Source organism: Gopherus evgoodei, chromosome 1 (genome assembly GCF_007399415.2).
Source record: "Gopherus evgoodei ecotype Sinaloan lineage chromosome 1, rGopEvg1_v1.p, whole genome shotgun sequence".
Taxonomy (NCBI): domain Eukaryota; kingdom Metazoa; phylum Chordata; order Testudines; family Testudinidae; genus Gopherus; species Gopherus evgoodei.
The window spans coordinates 127,514,962-127,522,011 of NC_044322.1; positions in this window are offsets into that span (position 1 = coordinate 127,514,962).

The following is a 7,050-nucleotide window of genomic DNA, read 5'->3' on the forward strand; positions in this document are numbered from 1 at the left end:
CACTGCTTTTTGGTGCCCCCAGGGCCGTCCTCAGAATTTATGGGGCCCTATGCAGCATTAAACTGGTGCTGCTATGCCCCATGGCAGCCTGAGCTTGCAGCCTGGCAGGGGGATGTGGGGCAGAGGGACAAGGCAGAAAGAATAACAAGACACCCGGCCTGCCTCACGGTGGCGGAAAGTCACAGTTCCCCTCAGAGACCCCTGTACCCTCTCCCTTATGCAGAATGGATGTGCAGAAGTTACTTAATTAAAAACACTAAACTTCTGCCGGCTGAGGGAGAGGGTCTGCCCTAGGGGGAGGTTTCCCTTCCTCCCGCTATCCCACCCTTGCCACCCTGAGCTCTGGGACTATCATCCTTACCCCTTGGCCCTGCCCCTGCTGATTGGCCCTCCACCTCAGAGGGCTGGGTGCCTGTCCGGGGGAAGCATGGCACCCTCAAATTTTAGGCTCAATGCCTCTCCTCCAATGAGGAGGGGGAGGAGACCCCCCAAAAGATGCTGCAGGGGGCTAACGCTTCCTCTGTGCCCCAGGACAGAGCCCAGCAGGAGGCGCCAGCTATGGAAACCATGGCAGCGGATGGATGCAATCCTGACCCCCTTGTCGAGTCCCCTCCCAGAAGGGTTCTCTGCGGAAGTTCCCACGGCCCCTATACCACCTGCCACCACCGGTACCGGGGCAGTTGTTGCCTCTGTGATGGGCGGAGAAGTTACCAGGGCCACGAGGACTGAATTTACCTCAATATTGATGAGATTGAGGCCCTGGATCTGACCCCTTTCACTTAGGGGCAGGACGACCCCCCCACCAGAGGGCCTCAATCTGGGTGGCAGTTTAGCCCCTCCACCACCTTCTCCTCCCTGTCCCTCACCTCATGCTGTAGCCCCTGCTCTTGTCCTTAGGTAGGGCCAGGGGCGCCACATCAGCCCGGCTGCAGATACCACCCCATGTGAGGCCGCCGAGCCCCTCGGGGTGATGGCCGAGCCCTGGGCCTCTGTGTGCACCCTCTACCACCCGGATGGAGCCTCCCTTCACTGATGACCCCACCCTGCCTTACGCCATGGCTGCGGGTGACATGCTTCTCGCGACTCCCATGCCCGGTGTTGGTAAAGGCCACCCTCCTGCCCCGTCCCCTTGGCCCTGAATCCTGGTCAAGAGGAGCCGAGACCATGAATCCACCTCTGTCCCCAATCCCATTCTAATCCCTGCCCCTGATTCTGTCCCCTCTCCAGCCCCAGTTCCCAATCCCGCTCCGGTCCATGCCTCTGATCCTCCTCCTGCCCCTGTTCCAGATCCTATCCCTGCCCCTGCCTCCCTTCCCATCCCCACAGCATCGCTTGTCCCTCTCCCCTCCACTTCCCATTCTATTGCCTCCCCTGAGGTTGTCTCGTTCCCACTGCCCACGGACAACCCTCAGGAGGCAATTTTCGTGTCTCCCCTTCCCAACATTATGAGGGCTGCACTATTCCCTCCACTGCCCTCTTACTTGTTGGGGTGGGGATGAGCTGCCCAACTCAGCGGTGTCAGGGCTTGGCCCCTGGTTTGCCCATCTCTGCAGACCTTGAGGAGGACGGCAGCTGGGGATGGCTGCTGTGTCCCACTCTGCACTGAGGGATGAGCTGCTGCTTCCTGAAGGACACCCGTGGCTCGAAGAGCAAGGAGCAGCTCGCCCTCCAGCGCTGGGGGGACTTCCATCACGTCCTCCAGGCTGTGAGGGCCCTTTTGGGGGAGGGGAGAGGGACCGGGAGGCAGGACATTGCGGCCTACCGGCGAGCCTGCAAGTTCCATGACTCCCTCGTGACCTTTGAGGTCGAACATGGGTTGTTGTGGGGCCCGCTGGAGGCTGTCAATTACCCTGCCCATAAGGATCTACGCCAGCCCTCCCTATGAAAGCCATCTTCTTTGCCACATTAAACACCTGGGCCTATAGCGTGGGTCTCCGCAGGAGTTGGGTACTCTCCTTCCTTTGGGAGGGAGGGTACACTATGATCTTCCTGTTGGAGACCCACACGGCTCCAGCTGGCTAGGCTAGCTGGTGGCTGGAGTGGAGGGACAGGGTATATATGAGCCATCTTAGCACCCACTCAGCCAGAGTGGCCACCCTGTACTCCCCTGAGCTATGGCTGGGGGTTGCTGAGGTCATGTTGGGCTACCTGCTGCACCTCCGGGACTGGGTGGAGGGACTGACATTAAACCTGGTCAACGTCTATGCCCCAAACACGGGTCTGGAACGAGTGTGTTTCTATCAGCGGTCATCAGCCTTCCTCGGCACCCTGGATCCTCACCAGTGCCTGGTCCTGAGCTGGGACTTCAACACCACCCTCAAGGACCAGGACTGCTCAGGAGTCAGGAAATCCCAGGCAGCTGTGGGCATCCTCATGGAGATCGTGGACCATCACTCCCTGGTGGATGTCTGGTGCGACCCCCACCCAGACGACGACACCAACATCACCTATGTCTGGGTGGAGGACGATCCGTGAACTGCTTTTATTTTTCACGTTTCCATCTGGCACGGGCCTATGCCTCTGGCATCCAGCCTGCTCCGTTCTCAGATCACCACCTGGTGACCATGACAGCCTCTCTTAGTTCGAAGAGGCCAGGGTTGACCTATTGGCATTTTAACAACAGCTTGCTGGAGGATGCGGGCTTCGTGGCACTATCCTCATTGATACGGTCAGCCTGGGTGACCAAGACTGGCTGGAGCTGCTGCTGTCTCTGGCCGAGCTCTCGGAAGCCATCTGTCTCACGTCCACCAACAAATCACCGGGCATGGACGGGAGGCCCTCCCATGCATGTCCTCCGTATCAATGAGGGGAGTGCCGTCCTCTGCCAGGAGGTAGGTGACATGCTTTTTAGCCCCCTCTTTTTCTCCAGGGTGTAGAAGAAGCAGGAGCTGCGATCCATCTCCCAAAGAAGATGGATGGATGCAGTCTCTAATGAAGGCACTCCCCGGGCCCGATGGATCTCCAGGGCCCAGAGCTCCTCCCACTCCCTGCTTTTCTTTTAACCCAGGCCACATTTTTAAGGTAAGACAGTAAAATAGGTAAATAAATGACTGTCTCTCTTGACTGACTTCTGATACCATAAGCAATGGAATCAAATTCCAGGGACTGAATACAGCTAATTGTCATAAATATGTCATTATGTTCCATTTAATGTTCAAGGTTTCCCCATGTATAAAAAATACACTTGTATAGTGGCTGCTATGATTTTATGTGTCACCCACACACACAATCCTACCTACCCAAACAAAATATTGTCTCGAGTCTTGGGAAAAATTCTGTTAATTTCTAAATTCTGACCTTCAGAACTGCATATTCCTCTGGATATAGATCATTTGTGGTCAGGTTTTCATTTTGGCTAAGCAAAAATCTGTGCAGGCTCCAGTTTGGCTATCAATATATCCTTTTACAATTACATACAAGTGAAGCCTTTTATCAGCAAGAAAGGTCTTTTGTGCTGTAGTTTTCTAACATAAATTGAACTCAGGCCTTCATGATCCTTTTCATCCTAGCTAAATAGCCACTGACTATATCTTTGGATTTTCCACTGCTAAAGGTTAATAATAGTAATGTGTCTTGACTGTTCCAACTTTTCATCTTATCTTTAAACTAGAAGATGGTAGAGTTATTGTTGTTTTTTTTCCTAAGACATATTCTACTGCCTGGGTTTGCTTTCTAATTGATTGTTAAGCTAAACATGACAGGCTTTATGTCAAATCACTGAACGTTAATCTAACTAAACCTACTGCATGATCACCACATTTCTTCCGCACCATTTTTTTAAAATATGGCTGTTTAACTTTGTTCAGATCAATTAGCAAAAATAACAACAAATACAGCCACATCAGAGTTCCCAAAATCAATAGAAAGCTACATTGTGAATTCAATCCTTCATTACTGAACTTTAAAAGACATAAGCACGTAAATCCTAGTTTTGATTCCACTGCAAAGCACGCACACTGTAGCCTCCCGCTAGGTGTTCGGGCACCTATCTATCATCTCCCAGAGAGATGCAGATTCAATTTCTCCCTCTGAGGAAGGAAGAGAAGAAATTATCGTACTTTGCAGAAGAGGGGTCTTACCACTGAACTACGGGATATTCTGAGGTGGGTCTTTCTCCATCTCTCCTGTTGAATCTGTTTCTCTGTGTATAAAGAATGAAAGAGTGATGGGATTATGGTGACTGTACCCAGGATCTTCCACCTCTCAGCTGGGTGCCCTAACCACAGGATTATGGAGCCATTTTTACTTGTAGGTACACACTCTCTCTCTGGCCCAATGACTATTTATCCCTATTTGTTGGATAGGGGAGGGGGAGAGAGAGACTGTGTAGCCCAATGGTTAGGGCACTCATCTGGGAGATGGCAACGCCTGGGCTCAGTCCCTCTGCTCTAATCATTATTTATTTACAGTGGATCATCTTCAACAAGATATGGAATGTCCCATAGCTCAGTAGTTAGCATACTCTTCTGAGAAGTGGGAGACTTTTGTTCAAATCTGTTCTCCACAGCAAGTGCGGGGGGAGGGGAATTGGATCAGTGTCTCCCACATCCCAGGTGTTGTCCCAAAATTAGGTTCTAAGTTATAAAAATATGTTTGGCAGCACTACCTTCCCCACAATGATTTGTAAAGGGACCCAATCCTACAGGCATACTAAGAGACTGCCTACAAGACTGGGCCTCATGCACAAGATGACTGTCTTCCCTTAGTTCAAGAATTGCTCTGGGGCCTAGATGGGAGATAGGCTTCTGGTTGCCTAGGGGAAGGCAGCAGTGCACATGTACAGAGGCAGAGACATAGGCACTGAGTGAGTTTAGGCACCTGCAGGATTTGACAGGAGTTTTGTGGCTCTCAGGAGAGCCCAAACTGGGATTTAGGCACTTATGTCTTGGGCAATACCGGATTTATAATGGCGCCAGGCCCAAGGTCAAAAGGGGCCTCGACCCACTCTTCTTTGCCCCCTGCTCTCTCTTGAGGAGTCAGAGAAGCTTGATGCTGCCAGCTGCTGCAGCTCCATGGCAGCCTCTGCAGGCAGCAACCTGGCTCTTCCCTCACCTCTTTCCCCAGCATGCTACGTTCCTTCCCCCCCCCATGCCTGCTGCTGATCAGCTGTTTGTGGACAGGAGTGGGGGTGAAGGAGGGAGCCTCAGCACCCTTGCAGCTCCGAGGGAGAGGAGGAGTAGAGGCGGGGGTGAGGCCTTGGGGAAGGGGCTGGAATAGGGGCATACCTTGTCCAGCATCCTGCAATGAGCACCCTCATGACCCCAGCCCACACCCCAAACTCCCTGCACCGCCTCATGCACCCTAGACCCCTGCACCCCTCACATACCTCTAGCCCCCTGCACTGACTCCTGTACCCCCCCACCCAGTCCCCTGCAGTCCCTCAAACACATTCAGCCCCCTGTCCTGACCCCTGCATTCCCCACACACCTCCCCAGCCCTGACCACTGCATTGCCCTGAAACCTGCACCCCCCCACATCCCCATCCCCATCCTGAGAACCAAACAGGAGCTGCCCCACATAAGTGCTCCACTCCCCAACCTCCTGCCCCAACCCTGAGCCCCCTCCCTCGCCCTAGCTCCTGGTCAGACCTCGCATCTGAACATTTTTTTTACAATATTTGGAAAGATCATTAAGTGTTCCATCAAGACACTCCATGATTTTCAAGTGGTCTGTGGAAAAATAAGTTAGACTACAAGAACAATCAAGGTACCTCACTTTATTTTTATTTACTTCCTATTACTTATAGGAAGAGGATGAAGAAAATAAGAATGAAAAACAGGGACGGGGGAGATAAGAGAGAATGGTCTTTTTCTTGGCTGGGTCCCAAGGAGGACCCTCAAAAATGAAGCTGAACACAGGGCTGGGGGGTCCCCACTAACCCTAAATCCACCACTGGCTGTTATGTCACCTGGGCTGGGATACTGCCAGGGCCAGTGTAACCACTAGGTGAACTAGGCGACCGCCTAGGGCACCAAGATTTGGGAATGCCAAAAAGCAGGGCCCAAAAATTGTTTTTTACACTACAGTGGAGTCACATCTTGTATGAGGACTAGGTTCTAAAGTCACCACGTAAGAGGAAAATCGCATATAGTGAAAATTACCATAAAGTACAGTATATACTAGAACAGGGGTCCTGAACCTATGGCATGCATGCCAAAGGTGGCACGCTATCCATTTTTTTTTAAATGGCAGGCTGAGAGTACCAGCTGCCACTGAGCTTGCTGCCAACCTGGGATTCTGTTCACTCAGCCGGCAGCGGGCTGAGCAGGGCCAGCAGTGGGCCAGCTCCTGCCAGTTGGGGTCCCGGCCGCTGGCCCTGCTCAGCCCACTGACGATCTGAGGTTCTGGCTGCCTGCTCCTTGCCAGCCAGAGTCTCGGCCACTGACCGCGCTCAGCCTCCTGCCAGCCTGGGTGAATGGCAGGAGGCTGAGAGGAGTCACTGCCTGGGACCCCAGCTGGCAGCTGAGTGAACAGAACCCCAGGACGGCAGCAGCTCGTGTGCCACCTTTGGTTGAGGACCCCTGTTCTAGTGTATACTGTAGTTTATGGTAACTTTCACTATACACTATTTTCCTCTTATGTGCTGACCTTAGAATCTAACCCTTGCGTAAGATGTGACTCCACTGTATTCATTTTTTAAAACTTATAATAAGTGATGCTCTGGGTGGGAGTAGGGGAGGGGCGCAAGGTGGAAGTTTTGCCTACGGTGCAAAATACCCTGGATACTGTGTCAGCAGATCCCCACAATCACCAACCTACCTGAGCAGTGCAGCAGCTAGCTCATTAACTCCGCTCCACTCCTTAGGCCACCCAACACTTACCCCCCACCTTAAGGCTTAGCCTTCTTATTTTAAAAATGATTGCTTGCCCCTCTCCCCCCCTCAGGCTTTTTTGACAGCCCTGTTGCCAGATATCCAGTTTTAGACTAGAAACTCCAGTAGAAAATGGGACCTGAGTGTCCGGTTAGAAGTGCTGACTGGAAACTAAATGTCCAGTTATAGGAGTAACCACATTAGCCTCCACTCCTCCCACTCCCAACACCCACCCCAG